The sequence below is a fragment of the Fragaria vesca genome, linkage group LG2, assembly GCF_000184155.1.
Source record: "Fragaria vesca subsp. vesca linkage group LG2, FraVesHawaii_1.0, whole genome shotgun sequence".
Classification (NCBI taxonomy): domain Eukaryota; kingdom Viridiplantae; phylum Streptophyta; class Magnoliopsida; order Rosales; family Rosaceae; genus Fragaria; species Fragaria vesca.
The window spans coordinates 30,845,828-30,867,371 of record NC_020492.1 but is presented as its reverse complement, the minus strand read 5'-3'; the positions used below and the strand labels follow the sequence as shown (position 1 = coordinate 30,867,371).

General features: G+C 37.2%; 1 pseudogene across 1 annotated transcript; it reads left to right on the top strand.

Annotated features, from left to right (window-relative positions):
- Positions 1-8,487: 8,487 nt before the first annotated feature.
- LOC101310667 lies at positions 8,488-20,765 on the top strand (annotated as a pseudogene). Its single transcript, XR_184099.1, has 22 exons — positions 8,488-8,659; positions 8,800-8,916; positions 9,161-9,631; positions 9,715-9,782; positions 9,912-9,987; positions 10,063-10,124; positions 10,212-10,360; positions 10,480-10,652; positions 10,749-10,937; positions 11,023-11,138; positions 11,231-11,438; positions 12,529-12,582; positions 13,579-13,749; positions 14,733-14,823; positions 15,161-15,342; positions 15,463-15,502; positions 18,216-18,340; positions 18,877-18,949; positions 19,053-19,145; positions 19,235-19,478; positions 19,618-19,674; positions 19,791-20,765. The product of XR_184099.1 is annotated as a replication factor C subunit 1-like (transcript).
- The last annotated feature ends 779 nt before the right edge of the window (positions 20,766-21,544 follow it).

The following is a 21,544-nucleotide window of genomic DNA, read 5'->3' as shown; positions in this document are numbered from 1 at the left end:
TAATAGACTATCAGATGACATAATTGCTTCATCAGACGACATATATATGTTGTTGGTTTTCTATTGAGACATCATTAATTTATTCCTTATTCTGGCTTCAGTCGACATTTATATGTTGTATGTAATCCATTAACACGACATATTTTTCTGAAACCTTCCAGATTCAGCTTCTTCCAGACGACACTTATGTCGTCTGAACATATATCAGACGACGGTGGAAAACTGTCGTCTGAGGTCAATCACACGACACAGCCTCAGACGACATAAAAAAAATTGTCAGACGACAGAGGTCTGTCGTCTGATGAATATTTTGGCATAGTGAGTATTCTTTCTATTCCACTGTTGTCCTACTTAAGATGCCACTATGTCACACCGTCCCCTAATTGCGGCTTCAACCATGAGTTCTAACAAAGCCTCGCTTTGTTCCTTGGTCTACTGCTCATAATTCCCACTTTTTTTCCCAACTTGTTTTGGATCAACCATGATGATATATAGTAGTCTATTATACATACATAGAAATATTTTCATTAGTATGTATGTATATATAATCTTTGTTTTGTTTCTTAATAATAAACACGTCAAAAATACCACAAATGCAAACAAGTCAAAACAAACATATAGTCTTCTTAAGGTAACTTCATTTTCAAGATCAATATGTAACATTATATAAGCATATACAGTTCACACACACACACACATATATATATATATGAAAAAAATTCAGTTTACCCCATAAATCTTTGGTGTCAAAATTAGTTCAGTTCTGCAACTTTTTTTTTAAATAAGTTCGCCCCTTCAACTTTCGTAAACACATTTTTTTTTGAAGCTAAAAGACTAAACTACAAAGAGCCGCCCCTCGGGCAACCACCACTAAATAAATCAAAATTCACTGCTACCCTAACAGAGCTCGGCTCGACTCCCAACAATGCTGAGTATCCAGATTTTGCCATAGATTTGCTAAGGCATTAGCTGCAAAGTTCGCCTCACGAAGGACATGGTGGAAAGAGACCAAACTGAAGAAAGAGGCAGTCTTTTTGATGTCTTGGATAATTTGGAGCAGCTTTCAGGGGCACTTGAAACGCCCAGTAACACAATTAATTATGAGGGCAGAGTCCCCTTCAATCATAATATGAGAGTAGTTTAACTCGTTGGCTTTTAAAAGGCTGTCCCTAAGGGCCATAGCTTCTGCAATGGGAACAATGGCTTTCCCCAACTTTCGAGCAGAAGCAAACAAAGGGCAATCCGAGCAGTCTCGAAAAATAAAATCTGCAGCAGCACTAGAATCATGTTGAAGCACCGATCCATCAAAATTCACTTTGACTATATTTTGAGGAGGAGGAGTCCATCTGATGGAAGAGGGAGCCAAGGGGGACTGGGAAGCCATCTCTTGGTGAAGATGAATACGATTCTGAAACGCATCAGCAACAACAACAACAACAACAGAGGTAGAGAAAACCTCATTTTTAAAGATTAGGTTGTTGCGCTTATGCCAAATCTGCCAGCAAAGGGTTATAATTCTCTCAAACTTAGTAGCATCAAAAGGAGCATTAACAAAAATATCATTCAACCTTTGAACCAGGTTATCAGCATTATGGATGTCATTGCACTGAGCAATAGTCCAAACTTAGCCAGCAATTGGGCATTTGCAAAAAATATGGGAAATAGTTTCATCCTCTAAATTACAAAGAGGACAAAGATTAGTTTGGATCATACCAAACCTAAATAATATGTTCCTTGTTTTTAATCTTTCCCTACATTAAAGCCAGCTAAATTTTTTTATTTTAGAAGCCAAGTTAGACTCCTAAACCTTCTTTAAAAGAGGAGATTGATCATGAGGATCAAGATCTGAAGATTGAAGCCAAGTAGTTGATTTTATAGTGAACTCACCATTCGGGCAGGGGGCCCCAAATGAAAGCATCATGTTGGTTAGTAGAAAGAATAGGGATACGAGATACCACAAATTTGATCCACAATTGAAGCATCCAAAAATTCTAGCAACTTGGTTCTACTCCAATTACTATCCTGGATATAATCAGAAACAACCTCATTCCAATTAATAGGAGTTTTCTGATAATCAGAAATCATATTAACTAAAGGAACAGGGAAAACCCAATTAAAGGTCCAAAAATTGATATCATGACCATTTCCAACTATCCATCTTATTCCCTTCTAAAGAATCTCTCTATTATTAAGAATGCCCTTTTAGGCAAGTGAGGCCGATCTATTCTGTTTGCCCTGAAAAAAGGAGTGTCTGCGTAAGTACTTTCAAGTAACAATCTGCACCCACCAGTTATCAGAGTCCGTAATGACTTTCCATCCTAACTTAGCAATCGCTGTTTCAAGTAACAATCTGCACCCACCAGTTATCAAAGTCCGTAATGACTTTCCATCCCAACTTAGCAATCGCTGCATTATTAAAATAAGCAGAAGGTCTAATACCCAAACCCCCAACATTCTTGGGGGTGCAAGCTTTGTTCCAAGCAACAACATGAGATTTAGAATCAGAGCCCCAGAAAAGTCTCGGGATTTTTTATCAATAGCATTAGTAATTTTAGCAGGACATTTAAAACACGACATAATATGATTTGGCATACCAGAAATATTTGCTTGGATAAGGGTAATCCTGCCAGCTCTAGATAACAAACCTTTCTTCGATCCTGCAAGCTTATCATTAATTTTTTGAAGAAGACCATTAGCATTAACAGGATCCTTCCAGAAGACAATGTTGTGGACACCCAAATACTTACCAATGGTAGCTTTGTGTTGGATCTGCAAAATAGTAACAATATCATTCCTAGTTTGATTAGGAACCTGAGGGGAGAAATAAAGAGAAGATTTATGGAAATTAATCCTTTGATCAGAAGCCTCAGAAAAATTATTAAGGATTCTCAGAACGTTTCTAGCAGCTTTAGAAGAAGCTTCCCAAATACTAGGCAATCATCTGCAAAAAGAAGGTTAGCAATTCTAAAACCATTAGAAGAAGATAAAATTCCCACATGACTACTTGGCTTTTCCGCGACCATATTTAGATGTCTAATTAGTGGTTCCATACATAGAATAAAAATATATGGCGAAAGAGGATCACCTTGTCTAATCACACGAGTAGGATGGAAAAAACCCTCAGGCTTGCCATTAATCAACACCGAGAAAGACACAGATGTAATGCATTCCATAATCCATTTAATCCAAACAGGGGAAAAACCAAATTTAGAAAGACAAGTCTCAATATATTTCCAATTGAGATAGTCATAAGCTTTTTCTAAATCCAACTTAATAGCCATGGAACCAACTCTACCTTTTTTCCTTTGAAAATCGGAAAACAGTTCATGAGCAATAAAGATATTATCATGAATAGATCTTCCCGGGGAGAAAGCACCTTGATTCCTAGAAATACACTTATCCAAAAGAGGTCTGAGACTGTTGACTAAAATTTTTGAGATTATTTTATAACTAACATTACATAAACTAATAAGCCTATAATGAGAAACCAAATTAGGGGAATCAACTTTGGGAATCAGAGCAATATTTGTATTATTTTGGAAAAAATCCTTGATCATAGAACTTACAGCATGCTTGACATCTTCCCATTAAGCTTGGTAAAAGAGAGCATGTAAGCCATCAGGACCTGGAGCCTTTAGAGGTCCGATAGTTTTGATTGCATCCCAAATTTCCTCATCAGAAACCTGTTTTGTCAACAAATCATTTTCTACATCCAAAATAGTGGGAGAGATAATATTAATAAAACTTTGCATAAAATTCATATCAAGGAAGTTATTAACAATAAAACATTTATTAAAATCCTGCACAAAGTGCTTGCTGATATCCTTTGGGTTTGTTAACCAAAAATTGTTGTCGTCTTTAATTCGGGCAATATGATTTAACCTCTTCCTGAAATTTGCCTTCAGTTGAAAATACTTTGTGTTTTGATCCCCTAGTTTTTAGCCAATTTGCCTTAGCTCTTTGAGCCCAGAAAAGCTCTTCCTCTTGTTGCAGAGTTTGGAGGTCTATGAGATATACTTAAGTTCCTTTCCTGTAACAAAACTGAAGAGGGGTTATTCATAAGCTGATACTGGACAACATGCAATTGATCCTGTAAGTCAATGATTTTTTGGAAAAAAATTACCAAACACCTCTTTTTTCCAAACTTTAGCCAAAGTAGCAAATTTGCCACACAGAGATGTAAAATTTCTCATAGAGTTGGAATCCAATACTACTTGCCAAGAATCCGTGACAAGCTTTTTGAACGAAGCATGAGACATCCAAATAGCTTCAAACTTAAAAGCTCTTTGGTAGGACACATTCCTATGATTCCAAGCAACATAAATTGGACCATGATCAGAGCCAATAATAGAGAGATTTTCAACCTCCACATCAGGGAAACTAATCATCCAGTTAGGATTAGCACAAGCCCTATCCAATTTTTCATAAATGACAGAATGGTCTTTATAGTTGTTAGTCCAAGTAAAATGAACTCCTGTACTAGGGATTGTGCAAAGATTATTGCTATTTAGAAAATCACCAAAATTAGTCATGTATCTGTTAGTGTCCACAGAACCACCTAAGTTTTCTGAATTGTGCGTAATGCAATTGAAATCTCTCATGAGTAACCAAGGACCATCATTAGAAGGTTTCCACTTGGAGATTTCCTTCCAAAGATTCAGTTGAAGACGCTTATGAGGGTAAGCATAAACAAAGGTAGAGAAGCAGCTAGTATTTCTACTAATATCAGTAATATAACAGTGAATGAACTGATAATGAGCAAACACAACATTCATATTAATAAAACTGGATTTCCAAAACAGGCAAAGGCCACCACACTGGCCTTACGCAGGCACTACAAAATAGTTATCAAAAAGTAATAAATTTAACAGTTTTGCTCCTAGATCATCTGAAGTCCTTGTATCGACAACACAAAAAACATCTAAACCAAAAGTAGAAGCATAATAGAGCAACTATGCCTGAAATCCAGATCGGGAACTCCCCCGGCTATTCCAAATCATCATCTTCATTTTGGAGTAGAGAAGTTTGTCATCTTGGAGGGGCCAACCTCCATGGTCCTAGCCTGATGAGAATCCACTTCATCTTCGATCATCTCTCTGGTTCTCTTTAATGAGCTGCGAAACCTAGCACTCACATCCATTTCATCATTCTCATTCACAACACCAAACATACCATTAGCATCATAATCACCATCCATAACATTGTTATTTATCATCTGGTCCTCCTCATAGACATCCTCAAAGTTCTCTTGAGAGTGATGAATAAGTCCATAAAAATGATTAAAAAAGTCAACCGTGGAGGAAGGAGAATAGATAGAATTTGGGTCCATAGGAAGGGGGAAGAGATTATTCAGACAGGAAGAATGCATAAGATGAACAATATCAGTTAAAGAAGAAAAAGAATGGACAGAACTTGGCTCTCCCAACACAGAAAAGCCACTCACCAAATCTTGAGAGTGAGTTTCAGGGTCAAAACGGCCGGCTCCAGCAACATTCTCATTACGCTGCCCAATTGTTATACCGCCTCTAGCTGCATCCTTAAAAGAGACTCCCTCTTTGATCTTACCCGAATTAGGCCTAATAGACCTTACCCCAGTAGGAGCTATACCCGTTCCACTAGTGTAGCCTTTGGCTCCAGACCTCTTCTTGACTGGAACTTGATTCCATTTAGGAGAGTTGTTATTCAGGTCACTAAAGCCCTCAGCCTTTGCCTGGGAGTTAGCCGGAGCACGTCCACGACCTGCTCCAGCATTAGGGAGTGGGAAAACCACCATTACTTGCTCAGAAATAAGAGTTTGAATCTCTGGACCAATCTCTTTCTCAGCAGGTTCTACTTCATCATCAGAGTTTCTATCCACTAACAGGAAGCCTTCATCTCTTACATGCATAGGGCATGTATTGATTTTGTGGCGGTGATTGCCACATTGAAAGCAAACAGTAAACAAGCCTTCATAAGAGACAAAAGTGTGGACTGCCTCCTCCATCTCATCCTCAACATGGAGAACTAAGGACCTTTTAAGTGGAATGCTTAGGTCAAGCTCCACACAGACTCTAGCAAACAAGCATTGGGAACCCATAACAGTTGCCTTATCAAGTTTAATAAATTTACCAATGAGAATAACAACACTTTCAAGACACTCAGGGTCCCAATAGTGCATTGGGACGTTATGCAATCTCACCCAGGCAATAAGAGATTGAATACGATAGTAGAGGGGATTGAAACCTGGGATCCACCGCTGGACATGGAAGATCCTCCCTTTGATAAACCATGGTCTCTCATCAAGCACATACGAGATATCTTCTTCTAGAGAAAACTCCAAGTGAAACCAGTTGTTTGCCAGCTTGTTGAGTGTAAGAGTACCCTGCACATCATTCCACATCGATGCCGCCTTCTCTAACACTGTGTCGGCATCAAGCTTCTTCCCAAAAATTCTCCCCACAAGACAGAATCGAGTGTAGTGGTCCACATAGGAAGATGACGGCTTCTTATTGGTGACATGAGTGTCTCTCTGATCAACAGTAATTCGGGTATCACCCACATTGACAGAGATATGAGACTCATTTGCCCTTGGGCGAAGAAAAAGGTTACGAGAAACACTAAAGGATTGGCCAGGGGCACAAGAGAAAGCTTGAGAGTTAGGAGAGGCCATGTTTGAGGGGAATTGGGGAACTAGAATAAGCCAGAGAAAGAGAAGATGATGCTTAGAACGAACATCTAAGCACGTATAAATAGTGGTCGCAATTTCCCCACTTGGGAGAAACGAAACAAATTCCTGGGTGAGGGACATGAGGGCAATTATGCTACAACAATACCACAAGCAATTAATTACAGAATCGAGGCACCAAAGCAATGCAAGAACATCAAGAAACATACCTATGCCTAGGGGTGCAACCAAACAACCAATACAGAAAAAGCCACGTACTAAAGAAATTAAAATAAAAATAAAAATGGAAAACCAAACATCATTGACTAAGCAAGGGGAGAAGAACCAGCATACCTGTGCTCCCGAATCGAGGAAAAAAGAAGGGATAGAGCTATCATTACCATCTCTGCGCAAGGAGATATGAATCTTACTTCTGATCTGATTACTCTCCCAAATCACAAATTGAAAGCAATAATCATCAAATTGCTGCTGCGAATGACGTCCGCCGCTCTTCCCAATCAGATTAAGCTTGCAGGAAATTTGATTGTGATATGCAACCCAATCTCCAAAACCACAAAACGTGAAGGAACGAAAAGGTTTTATGGGCTTTTGGGTCACGACATGATAATGATCTGAAAGGTTAATTCCCAAGGAGGAGAAGGGAGGTGGATCAGGCCAAGGAGGCCCCCGAGAATAGCCCCAATCAAGAGCAAAGAACAGGAACAAAAACCCTATCAGAGCCCAGAGGCTCGAGAAGCAGGCGTGTGTCATGTAAACCTCGAAACTTTTAACTTTCGTAAACATATTAGTTGGTCCAATTTTTGAATTCCCCTCGAAATGTGATGTTACCGAAGCCGTTTGAATTGATAAGGGGACCCATAATTCAGCTTTATCCCCTCATTTTTCAACAAAATGTCTAAAATACCCTCATTATTTTTTTATTCATTTTGCCAAATAGATACATTTTTTCTATCTTTTTTAATAATATTTTGTCAAATTGGTTATTTTACCTTTCAGAAGAGGGATAAAGTTGAATTATGTATATGTATATGTATATGTATGGGTATTCACAGCTTGGTTAGCTCGATGTTAGTTAGTCTTCTCATGTCGATCAGTTCGTCTTCTCTCTTTGACATCTTTTCATCTTCATAGAGAGAGAGGAAAAGAAAGACTGTCAAAATGTCATGTGTAGAGGGCATATTTCTAATAGGGTTTGGTATTTATACCAAACACCCTAGAATTCTACAAAATCACTCATCTACTAAAATCATTCAAACTCGTTGGAATTTTGAAAAGTCTTTCAAAATCTTAATTGAATACCATCAGATTTTAATGGATTTTCGAAAAACAATCGTTAGACTCTTAATTGAATACACCCCCGTTAGACTAAATAGAGCATATGTCTTCGTTCAAGTAATAGGGTTCTAGGTTTTGTAATTAGGTGATGTCTTTTGTATTGAAAAAATAATTACATCTTTCACAACACTTTTTACAAATACATGAACATTTGATTAAGATTTATGTAATAAATGTTCATATGTTGTAATCACAAGATCTGAACTAAATTTACTTGCTCTGAACGAAGTTATTTATATTAGTGTAAAACTTTTAGTGTAAATATGTTGTTTAATCTGTAAAATAAAATAAATAAAAATGTCACGTGTCCGGATGGGTAAATGAAAAGAAAAAAAATGTATTAAGTATTGGTGGGTACGCTAGCATGTCTTCTTAGAAAAAAAAAAAAAATAATAAATAAAATTATAGAATATGTTTATTTTCACTGTTTACTTTAGTTTCCTCAGGACTCTACCACTCCGAAGTCCGAACCACGCGGCGGCAACACCAGGGAAACTCTCACATACAAGAACAAATCACAAGAGCCAAGACGACTCTTGGATCCTCTCTCTTCTTTCCCTTCGTCTCTCTCAATCTCTCCATTGTGTGTCTCACTCCTAACAGTGAGCCATCAGTGTTAGCCTCTCGCATTCCGCAACCCAACCTAGACCTGGAGACATGGTAAGTCTGCAATTCCAATTCTCTCTTTCTCTTTCCTCAACCTTTCATGCACACGCAAATTCTTCGTTTTTAGGTTTTTTTTTTTTTCTTTACGGAATTCTACTGACGATGAAATCTTGATTGGATTTGGACGATTACAGTCGCAGGCTGATATCAGAAAGTGGTTTATGAAGTCCCACGACAAGGGCAATGCCTCCAAACCGGCTCCGGCTCCGGCTGCTTTGCCCAAACAGTCCACACAATCTCAAGAACAGAAAGTGAGTTCATGCCAATTAGGGTTTAATGTCTTTTGTTTGGTGTTGCAAGCAATTAGTAAGAATTCAAGTGATCATAGTTATGCTATTTGTGTCTGATCAATTTAGCAAACCAGTGTACATTACTTTGGGAATGGAATTTCGGTATAGGAGTTTCTTAGTTGTGGGTAGTGCGCAATTGGAGCAGTTTTTCATGATACGGTATGTTGCATTTCTTATTAAATGTTTTGTTTTCTGTAATGATCAGGTGCATGGAGGTCAAGAAAGTTCAGGCAGAAGGAAAACTAGCAAGCATTTTCCCCCGAATAAGTCAAAGCCGGATGAGGAAAAGGAAACGGTTCAAGTGCCAGCAAAGCGAAAGATTCAATCGGGTCCTGTTGAATCTAGCAGACCCTCGCCTGCGAAAAAAGTTCAGAAAGTTGAGGATGATGACGACGATGATTTTGTTATGCCTCAATCTAAGAAGAAAGAAGCCACGCCTAGCAAGAAACTGAAGACTGCATCTGGCAAGGGAATTCCACAGGAGCTGAAGTCTGCAGATGAAAGTGATGATGATGAAGCCAAGGGTTCTGAGGCTCCTCACAAATCTGGTGGTAGGGGTCGCGGTGGAAGAGGTAGTTCATCGGCTGCTCCAGCTGGTGGAAGAGGCAGAGGCGCTGGACGGGGTGGATTTATGAATTTTGGTGAAAGGAAAGATCCGCCGCACAAAGGGGAAAAGGTATTATGTTTCCAAAATTTTGAATTGATTAATGAACGTAAAATTGTTGATGTTAACAATAATTCTCTTTTCGCATGTTCCAGGATGTTCCTGAAGGTGATCCAAACTGTTTAGCTGGTTTAACTTTTGTAATAAGTGGTACACTTGATAGGTTGGTTTTGTTATTTATGTGACTTTAGCTTTGTTGCAGTCAATATTTAGTTAGGACGATATTACTGGCTTTTATAGTGTTGTTTATGTTTTTCAGCCTGTAATTGACTTTAAAACTTAATCTTATCAGTTTGGAAAGAGAGGAGGCAGAAGATTTAATAAAACGCCATGGAGGCCGTATCACTGGATCTGTCAGCAAGAAAACGGTTACTTACTTTTTCTGACTCTTTTTGTAAACTCAGATAACATTTCTTGCTTTTGATTTACACGTCTGTTTGCAGAGCTATCTTTTATGTGATGAAGATATTGAGGGCAGGAAATCCTCAAAAGCCAAAGAACTTGGGTTAGTTATCTTTCATTCATACTAAACAATAGACATTTTCCTATTGCTTCTCCTTCTATTTATATCTTTGTCTTAATGTACCACTAGGACGGCTTTCCTTACCGAGGATGGATTGTTTGATAAGATTCGTGCATCAATTCGTGCTAAAGCACCTGTGCAAGAAGCAAAGAAACTTGTGGATAGTGCCCAAGAAACATCTTTGCCTAATATAAGCCCTAAGAAAGTAGCATTAAAGAGTATGTCTCATGTAACTACTTACTTTTGGTGTTGTCTTGGTTGTGCTTACCCTCTGGTTCTTCGTACAAGCTTTAATTACTCAGTTAATTGATTATTGAGTGTTTCTTATGAAATGTAGGTTCAGCAGATGGCACTAGCAGCTCCTTGGCATGTAGGGTATCCCAAAAACAGTCATCATCAGATGCTTCCCTTGCTAGGCGCAAAGAGAAAACTACAGAGCATTCTGCTTTGACATGGACAGAAAAATATAGACCAAAGGTTCCAAATGACATTATTGGTAATCAGTCACTGGTATGTCTGTTCATCATTTTCTTACACCTGTTGCATCTGGTTATATCTCTCTTCAAGTTTGGAACTCATTGACTTAAAGTATCCCCAAATTTGCAGGTAAAACAGCTTCATGATTGGTTGGCACATTGGCATGAGCAATTCCTTGATACTGGAATTAAGAAAAAAGGCAATAAATCAAACAATTCGGGTGCTAAAAAAGCTTTATTATTAAGTGGAACACCTGGTATAGGGAAAACAACGTCAGCAAAGTTGGTCAGTCAGATGCTCGGTTTCGAGGCAATTGAGGTGTTGTACTAAGCATTTGAATGTCGCTGACTGAAGTTCAACTATACTGTATTTTTTGTCTGTTAAATGCATGCTCATTATTCAGGTAAATGCAAGTGACAGTCGAGGGAAAGCTGATTCCAAGATTGTCAAGGGAGTCGGTGGAAGCAATTCAAATTCTGTTAAAGAGCTCATCAGCAATATGGCTCTAAGCATGGATAGGTTAGTTTAACCATATACATACAATTACTTTGGGTGCTTATATGTGCCTTGCAAAATTTTCTTCTCGAGTTAATTCTTATTTGAAATTGCAGATCTAAGCATCCAAAAACTGTGCTCATTATGGATGAGGTTGATGGAATGTCGGCTGGTGATCGGGGTGGAGTTGCTGATCTTATTGCCAGCATAAAGATTTCTAAAATTCCCATTATCTGCATTTGTAATGATCGTTACAGTCAGAAACTGAAAAGTCTTGTGAACTACTGTTTGCTTCTCAGCTTCCGCAAACCAACTAAGCAACAGGTCACTCCCACCCACCCCCACCCCCACCCCCCCTTTTCCCAGTGCATTCTTTACTTGTAAAAATTTGCATCCATGTTAGTATTTGGTTCTTATCTTATCTCGAGAGCATTGTGGTCGAGTTTTTTTACATGAGGTCTACATTGCGACAGTGTTGTGCGTTGTTGAGTAACCTTGATGGGATGACATAGATGGCTTCTGATAAAAATTGAAGATGGCTTCTGATAAAAATTGAATAATTTATTCTGGGATACTGCATAAGTAACCTTGTTCTTGATTATTGTAGCCATTATTGTATTTAAAAGCATTCTACTCGATACTTCCATACCTACAGCCTACTACGTTTGTAGCTTCATGAGTTGAGTGCCAAAATTTGTTTGATTACAAAGTAAATGTTTCGACAAGTTAGTTTTGTGGATCCCAAATAGTAATGTTGTTTTTGTTTTTCTCTCACATGTTTGCCACTTTTTCAGTAAACACTCAAATGTTCAATTTAATCAACTTTACAAAGGTTAAAACTAAATTAGTAATGCTACCTGATCTTGCTCCCTTCGTTTGGTTTTCCTTAGATTGACTTTTTCTGTCTAAAGAAAGGGTGGCATGTTTTTCTCCAAGCATTGCCCCATATTCTTACTGCCTTCTCCTTCTAGAGTGTGAATTAAACTCTTTAGACAGTTTCTCTGTTGTTTTTGACTCTGTGTCATGGGGAAGGCAATATGTACAACTGTTTAGAACCTCTTTTATTTTTTTATATTTTAAAGCATAGCATACATCCTGTTATATGTCTCCCAATTAAATGCAAGCCAAGCTAGTGCCATTTTGAACGTTGTTGGCTTTGTTAGGCAGACCTCAAGTTTCTAAATTACTATGCATACATGGCATGTTGTGGCTGCATGGGAGCTGTTATAAACATGAAAATCAGCATTAATGAGTGCATAGTTGTGTTCATATGAATGTAGCAAGGTTAATAGGAATATTGCATTTTTCTGTGTTCGTTATAAATTTTGAAATTTTGAGACACTTATATTTGGCTTGCCCATAATCAAGGTGTTTGGTAGGATGCAATTATTAACACGTTAATGTTTTATCATAGATGGCAAAGAGGTTGAAGCAAGTTGCAAATGCTGAAGGTCTTCAAGTGAATGAGGTATGTGTAACTGCGAGTACTGATTTTCCATGTTGATGAAATCCTGTATTTTTTTTATTTGTAGCTATTGTAGTATTGTTTACTTGCTAGAGCATTATGGTCTCCAAAAATTGTAAAAGGGTATCATTAGTGTTAGTGATATGACCTGACTGACAATTTAACTGTGGAGGAAAATGGTGTTGCACCACCTCAAACTTCTTTGTACGAATATACATATAAATTTTCTTCTTCAGAGAAATATACGCACTGAATATCACTTTAAATGCAGTATTGTGGAATACATCACAGTATTGTTCACCTGGTCAGTAAATTAGATTTGAAAATGAAACAAATATACTTAACAGTGAATTTTCCATCGTTAGATTTACTTGCAAGGGTGGTTGAGCATAATTTCCTTGGTCAATCATGACCTGGTGGGCATTATCGTTATACTTCATTTAATTTTTTTTTTCTTCATTTTCCAGTAAAAATTATAACATGCAAAATTCTCTGTTCTTCAGTTACAAACTGTTTGGTTTCAGGTCAATTACTTGACGGCTTTAGGAAAAGTGTGTATAGTTATTTAGCAGTTGCGGTGTCCTCTCCCCTTTTAGTCTCCCCTCATTCTTTTCCTTGTACGTGGTAATGAGGTGTTACTTTTTAATATACGGTTGTAGGAAAAGGCTGTCTATTGGTCTTCCTTTGTGAGTAAGTGTGTCTTCCATTTTGTTGAATTGGAAGCAAGCCATTAGTTGTCATCAAAGATTGTCTTGTTTGTACTCTTTTAGTTTATGTAAATTTTTCTTATTGGGTGGACTTCTGGTTCAGAGATTATAGTTTTTGATATATGTTTCAAAAAAGTATCTTTCTTAATAAGAAAAAAAAAGTGATGATGTGGTTATGATTTTACATAGTGGTTTTTACTGTTAAGTGGTAGCTGCTATAATTAGTTTCTGCTCTGTGGTCGGCATTGACCAACTTTGTGCCATGTTGATTAATTTGGTTGACGTGTCTCAGATTGCTCTCGAGGAACTTGCAGACAGAGTTAACGGAGACATGCGAATGGCACTTAACCAGTTGCATTACATGAGTCTGTCAATGTCTGTCATAAAATATGAAGATGTAAGGCAACGCCTGCGAAGCAGTGGAAAAGGATGAGGACATTTCACCATTCACAGCTGTTGATAAGTATGATTTATTTCTGTATTTGTTCTAAGATTCAGTTATGCTACACAGTTCATTAAGATATAAGCTCGCATGGCTTTCAGTTTGTTCTCATTTACTGCATTTCTCCGTACACGACCACCAAAAAGAAAAAAAAAGATAAAAAAAAAGCTGCGTGTATACTTGTGGGCAACATATGCTTTGGTTGAAGTATAGATGCTATAAATTGTGAGCTGGTTACATAAATTCAATTTTATAGCTTGGTTTATCTGAGGATAGATCAGAAAGTCCATAGTTAATTCTCCTTATGGTGCGTAGGCTAGCTAAACAGAACAACTTACTAGCCTTGGGATCAATGCCGTCTCCAAAAATTATATGTGCCATGTTTCTCATTACCAATCTCCTCGTTTATATGCATTGTTAGTTTAGTTCATCTATCTAGATGGGGACTTATTTTTCTATGAGATTTACATGTTTAATTGATTTAATTGGTTATCATTTCTTCAAAGCTCTTATTTTACATGTGTCCCATCGAGTAAATTTTCTTTTTTTTAATTTATGTCAAATATTCTGTTAAATTTTTTTAGACATTAGTTAATAATTCTTTAAAGTAATTCCAGTATTTCTATTTTTCTCTACATTTTTATCTTACAACTAATTATAAGATTCCAGTAAATAAACAAATGAAAATGCACTGTAGAATTCCAGTAAACTAATCATGTAAAGTCAACTTTGACTTTGAATCTGGTCACTAGTACTTTGGCCATGAGAATGAGTTTTTATGGTCGTAGCAGTGGGTGAAGTCGGAAAGCACCAGTGTGATTAGTTTCAGAAAGATCCAATACTAATGAAATTTATTATACTATCTACGTGCTATTTTCCTTTTGTCATCATTTAGATTGAGGAATGGAGGATCTTTCATCATGATTTAAATAATCAAGTTTGTTTGATCCATTAACCCTTCCACCATGTGATGTGCCTTGTGCTGATTTCTCTAATGCCTCCAGGCTGTTTAATTTCAATGCTGGGAAGTTGCGGATGGATGAGCGGGTTGACCTGAGCATGAGTGACCCAGATCTAGTCCCTCTTCTTATTCAGGTTCCTTCAATGGCTTGATGCTTGTTTTGGTGTTGTGTCATGTACTGAAAATAATGCTATTGTGGGATGACATGATTTGAAAAACATAAAGCTTTAATTAGGAATGCTTTTCAGCTGGTAATTATAATAAATGGGAGCAGGGTCTGTATGGCATACTCACCTTTGTAGGACCACAATTTCTAAGTACTTTTTGGATGATAGTGGGGTAATCATAATAATGGAAGCAGATTCCCATTTACAACACTTTCTTTAACAAAGAGTGACGATGCCTGCTCTTCATTTCGCGTTTGTGAGTTTTCCAAATAGGACTAATATTCTGTGCTACAATTGCTGGCAGGAAAATTATGTTAACTACAGGCCAAGTGCGGCTGCGAAGGATAATAGTGGTGTTGAACGTATGAACTTGATTGCCCGTGCGGCTGAGTCTATTGGCAATGGGGATATTATCAATGTACAAATTAGAAAATATCGCCAATGGCAACTTTCCCAAAGTGGTTCTCTGTCATCCAGCATAATTCCGTATGTTTCTTCACATGAGCTCTTTGTGATGAACACTACTAATTCCATATAGTTTCAAACAACTCTGAACTTTCTAATTCATGTATTCTCTTGTACTCTTATTCTTATGTTATGGTTCAGGGCTGCTTTGTTGCGCGGTCAAAGGGAGACGCTTGAGCAGGTACATGTTCTATAAATTCAATAGTGTAGCAGATGCTTTCTCTGGCCTTAGCAATGTTTTTCTTTTCTGTATGTTGTAGTGATTGACATACAATTGCTGCTTCATCAAAACCACCTATATCCTGTTATACATGAACCTTTTCTTTCTTTCACACATTATACAACTTATAGCTCTCCATTTTTCACAGAGAAAGTTATGTTTAATTCTGTGCAAGTTTTGTCCTCGGTTGTAGAAAATTGATCTAAGTAGGGTTTTTGTTGTTGGTAGTAATTTTTGATAAATTAAATTTGTTGTTGGTAGATGCCATGGTTAATTGTGCATGAGATATCACATGAACTCTTCATAGTGATTATTCAAGCAAGGTAAAAAGCCTAAAATTCTTCCGGGCTGTTGGTGAGCTGTAATTTGGGTGGTATGGATGAAAAGAAAAGAAAAGGATGTTTGAAAATTGGTGATTGGAAGATCTTTGGCTGAGTTAACTTCTGGGAAAATATATGGGCCTCAAATCTGGGGAGTTTAGGATTACACTAGATTAGCAAGCTGTTGTAGTCTAGGGTTCTTTGTCTAAACTGTTTTAGTGACAGTTGAGCATTTTGATCTTTTGCTCAAACTGTCGTCATTTCTTTGTAAATATGCTTTTTATTTTATTTTTTTCCAATGACAAGCCGCTCCTTTTCAAAAGAAAACACAAAGGATTCATGAATTGGCAATATATGATAAAGTTGCCACAGTTTCCTGTTGTTACTGAATGTACCCAAAAGAAGAAGAGAAACTTGAACCTCTGAGAAATGACCCATGCTAATTTGGAAGTGTGAGTTGTCACTCGTGGCGTACTAAAATTTGCACGGATTTATAGTGGTTCATACACGAATGGACAATTTAGTCTGGAAATGATCAATTTTAGCACCTGAGTAGTGCCTGGTACCCTTTTGCTTCCATAATACCTGTTTTGAAATTTAAATTTGATTGCGCAGAGTAGGAGTCAATATAGTACTCACTTAAACTGATAATAAGGCCTTGTCTTGCAATATCTTGTGCCTAGTTATTGTTGTCAGGAGCCGCTTCTGGTTCAAGGTTTGACTTTGTATAATGGATCTTTTCGGATAGATCGAGTCAATGTTGAGGTCAAGCTTGTGTGCAGAGATTAGGTCCCAGAATATTAAACTCAAGGCGGCATTTTATAAAATATGAGAACAGAGAATTGGGTGGATATACGTGTTAGGTTGAAGAAAATGGAGGGATTTAAGGTGACAAAGATGGGAGGTTCTGGTTCCCTATTTTCTGTTTACTTCTGTGTAGCCTTCATTTCTCATTCACGAATAATAGCAAAATCAGCAATGAACTGAGGACGTTGAAATTCTTGTTTTAGGCTAGCCTATCAACATAATTACAATTCTGTGACCCTTAACACAAAATGAAAGAGATGACCATTAACTGTAATTTACATTCTGGAAAATTATATTTGATGGGCATTGCATTTAATACCTGGTAGATAATGTATTGGAGATGGAATGGAAAGAAATAGATATGGTAGTGCGGAGGGGGTGGTCCTTGCAGTTATCTGGGTGTTATGGATGGAAATAAATAGTAGAATTTTTGAAGTCTTCGAGGACCTTATTAAGAGAGAGTTGAATCTGAGAATTTCTTTGGGCTACGGTTTCTGAGACTTTCAAATATTATTGTCCCATTGCATTTTGAGGGACGGAGCAGCTGAAGTTTTGGATTTCTTTTTGGTCTCTCTTGTCGGAGTTCTGTTAGGGGTTTTTGGTGTTTTTGTTTTGACCTTCTGTTGCATCTTTTTTGTGCATTTCTTCCTTGTCCACTTTCTATTCTTTTTCGTGTTAATCAAATCTGTTTTTGTTTCCTTTCTTTCTTTTCGGATTAAATATAAGTGGAAGATGGGAATTTTAGAGAATAGGAGTTGAAAGTGGGATGGAAATTCAGGGTAGAAGAGGGAAACTTGAATGAAAATGAGGGAATGGATGGTCAACAGAATTATAGAAATAAATGTTCATTCCACGATAAAGGGATGGTATAATGACTCCTTTACCCCACATTTAACTTCAGCTCAATGAAGGTAGTCCCATTGCGAGTTTAGGTACTAAATTGATCACTTTCGAAGCTCAGGTACAAAAAATCACCAGTCCCATAAAGTCAGGACCAATCCTGATAAAGACTGGAAATTATGAACACAACTCCAGAGGAAAGAAGAGTGCAAGGAAAGACAAAATGTTGATGTTTTAGGTTGAATAGGTTAGGACGTGAAATTTGGTTATGTTCATATAAACTGAAGTATACCATCCAAACCACAATACAACAGTTGATGCCTTGAGATAACCAAATTTCTGGCAACAATAGACGAACCGGCATATATCTTCAGTCTACAAAATTTGGGGTCCTCATGGGCTTTTGTCTTGTGAGCCAAGGTTAAATTTGTATGGTTTGGGGTCACTGCATTGTTCATCGATTTCTACTGTTCATTGTACATGTAATGTTTGAGGAATCTCTGATCGAACTACGAATTCACCTTTGTTGTCCCTTCTTTTTATTTTGATTGCTATGGAAAATTCCATGTCTTCTGTCTGTTCCTCATGGATTTCTTTTTTTTAATGGACATGATATTTGTGCAATGAGGTTTGTACAAATCATTAGTTGCTTTTCCTTTTTTCTTGTGTTTTGTTTTACCAACTAGCAAGTTGGTCTTATTTTGCAGGGAGAAAGAAATTTTAATAGATTCGGAGGGTGGCTGGGAAAGAACTCAACATTTGGCAAAAATCTGAGGCTCTTAGATGATTTGCATGTCCATCTTCTTGCATCTCGTGCATCTAGTTCAGGAAGGTGGTGTCTTGTTTTGAGCTATCTAATATCTTTATGCTTGATTTTTACCATGGCTTGTCTATAATTGTGGTTATGAACTTTCCGTTCTGGTTTTTTTTTTTTTTTTTCTCTTTCCTTCATCAAACTACTGCTCTACTGTGTGTCCCATTTTCCCTGTGTATACAATCTATTACTGTTACACAATGCTCCCATTGCAAAACTGTAAATTCTTTTCATTATTCTTTTGCTTAGTATTTTGGGTTTCGAAGGAATATAATATGATCACAACATTGGTGGGTATTCTGATATACTGGTTTGATTAGAAACTATACAGCTGGTTGAATCTAGGTGGATTAAAGATTGTAAGCATTGTGTTTCATCTGAGTCAGATAAATCAACGTATATCTCTTATCTTTCCTTTTTGATCCTAAGCTAAAGTATCAGTTGTCTCTTCTACATCGTAGTCAGAACAATCAATGGATAGCTCTTCTTCCTTTTCCTGTTGTAAGCTAAACTATCAGTTGAAGCTTCTTAATTATGCAATGTAAAATAATCAGGGAGACCCTCCGAGTTGAATACCTTCCGCTCCTTCTGAAACGATTATCTGTGCCACTGCGAAAATTACCGAAGGTATGAATCTTTGGTCTTTTTTGAATTTCAATAGAAAAAGAATATGTAAACATCTAGGTTAAAGATCATTTGAAAAATGTACTGTGTTATAAATCATTACCAGGACGAAGCCGTTCAGGAAGTTGTGGAGTTCATGAATACTTACTCAATTAGTCAGGATGACTATGATACTATCGTCGAGTTATCAAAATTTCAGGTATTCCTTGCTAACTAAGTGGAGTGTGTTTGCTGTAGCAGTTTTAGAGTTTGAATTTTTCTTTTGACACATTATTATTCATGTGTCAGGGGCATCCAAATCCTCTGGAGGGCATCCAGCCGGCTGTAAAAGCAGCTCTGACAAAAGCATACAAAGAAGGTAGCAAATCAAGGGTACGAGTTGCAGAGTTTGTCACTTTCCCTGGAATGAAAAAGGCTCCTAAGAAGAGGATCGCAGCTATTTTAGAACCATCTGATGAAGCAATTGGAGAGAACAATGATGATACTTTGGTTCTAAGTGAAGAAGAAAATTCATCGGATGCAGAGGACTTGGGTGCGTTTTTCTGTTTTCAGATTTTTGCTGATTCATTTTGTATCTTGAGAATTTTGAATCAGGTTTCCTTCCGAATGTTCTGTTGTTGACTATTTGATAACTGGTTGACTGAATCATCGGTCTTTCTGCAATGTAACAGAAAGCTCTGCTGTTGGGGAGAAGCTGCAGCAGGAACTTCAAAGTTTGAATAGAAAAGGTGGGGAAGTTTCCTACATTGATGAATCTAAATTCACATTCATTTGTTATTTTATATAGTTGGGCATGCATGTTCATCCTAGAGTACACTATTTATGCCTTCTTGATGCTTTGTAGGAGTTCAAGTTCAATTGGATATGAAAGGTGCAGCAAATACAAGTGCCAAGAGGACACTGGCTGGAAGAGGTAAAGGTGCTTCTTCTGGTACCTCTGAGAAAAAAGGTGGCCGAGGTTCAGGGTCTGGTTCCAAAAGAAAGAGATGAGAGATAAAATAAGCGGTTTGCCTGTGTGTTCTGTTACCTTATATAATCTCTATGTAAATAGATATTTCCTCCGCACATACAAGATTTTTGGTAGGTTACTTGGGAGGATGATAGGTTCTTCTTTACTAGTTACATTGTCAAACGGTTATGGGAACATGGAATTTTTCTGACATAGTTTCGAGTACATTGAGCACATTTGGTTCTTTGTTAAAGTTATTTTCCCTCCCAACTTCGCGTTTCTGCGTTGCAACCTTTCTGATTCATTATGTATCAGTATCAGGGTACTCCACCACCTCCTAAAGTCAGATAATTTATAGTCCAAGAAATCAAATGATCTTTCTTCCATGTTTGCCCTCATCTTTCGCATAAGGAACTGTTAGTTTGTTTGTTATGTTTTATCATTCAATATGGCTGCACAAGGACTTCTTCCACATTTGTCTTAGGGAAAAGCAAAGCAAATTGCTCGTAAGGTCATGCCTCTCAGAACTGTCATTTTGTAGGGAGAAAACCAAGCGAGGGAACCCCGAAACTTTCATGCTTCTTTTTCCAAACTTGTTTACGTGGCAGTACATGGCAGTTTCAAGTCTAGCTATAACCGAAGACCTGAAGTAGTAAGTTAAGGGCACTATTATGCTTTCGGAAGTGGTTTAGGTCGGAAGTGGTTTAGGTAGTTCGATCAGCTCGCTGGTTAAAGCGAAGGGCTGAAATTCTTTGTATTTGTTTGTGTATGAAACTTCAAGGAGATTGAAATTCTTATAGAATGTATCAGATGATAGTATACAAAGCATCTTTATATCCATACTTGCAATGTTGTGCATATTTGACATGAAAATGTGGTCATATATTTATCTTTCAGTAATATATACCAAATAAAAAATTGTTTTTATTCATGACTGATTATATTCACATCACAACAGCAACGACAGACTTTATTTTTAAAGTTACAGCAATTCCAAACTAACCATAAGTGCCTATATGCATTCATGAAAGTCTGCGAAAAAGTTGTTGATAGACCTGAATTTGTCTATCATCAACCTAACAAAGTGCTGCCTATAGGCATTCATAAAAGCCGACGGACTTGAATTTGTCTATCATCAACATAAAGTGCCTATATGCATTCATAATATGATTTTCTAATTGCCTTCCAACTCATTTGTACTGGATATTTAAATTATGGGTTAGATATTATGTAGTTCTTGTAGTTTGAAATAGACGTATGTTCAGTCATTGTGGTTTCATTTTAATTTGAATGGTCCTTAAAGTCACGATTTTCCTTCTAAATAGTCATTCGGTCAATTTTCTCAGTTAAACTGCTAACATGGCCGTTAAAATTCGCAATGTCATTAACTGCCACTTCAGTATTTTAACAGAGATCATTGACGAAAGAACCATCCAAAAGGAAAATCATGACTTTAAAAACAATTCAGATTAAAATGAAACCATAAGGACTGAACATATGTCAACTTCAAACCATACGGACTAAATAAATTTCAATTCTTGTATCTTTAAGATTTAGTTGATTCAATGACTTAAAGTTTAACAAAACTATCAAGTTTACATGTCCTCCATCCACTAAAACAGTAAACACCTATGTTGCACGGACACATA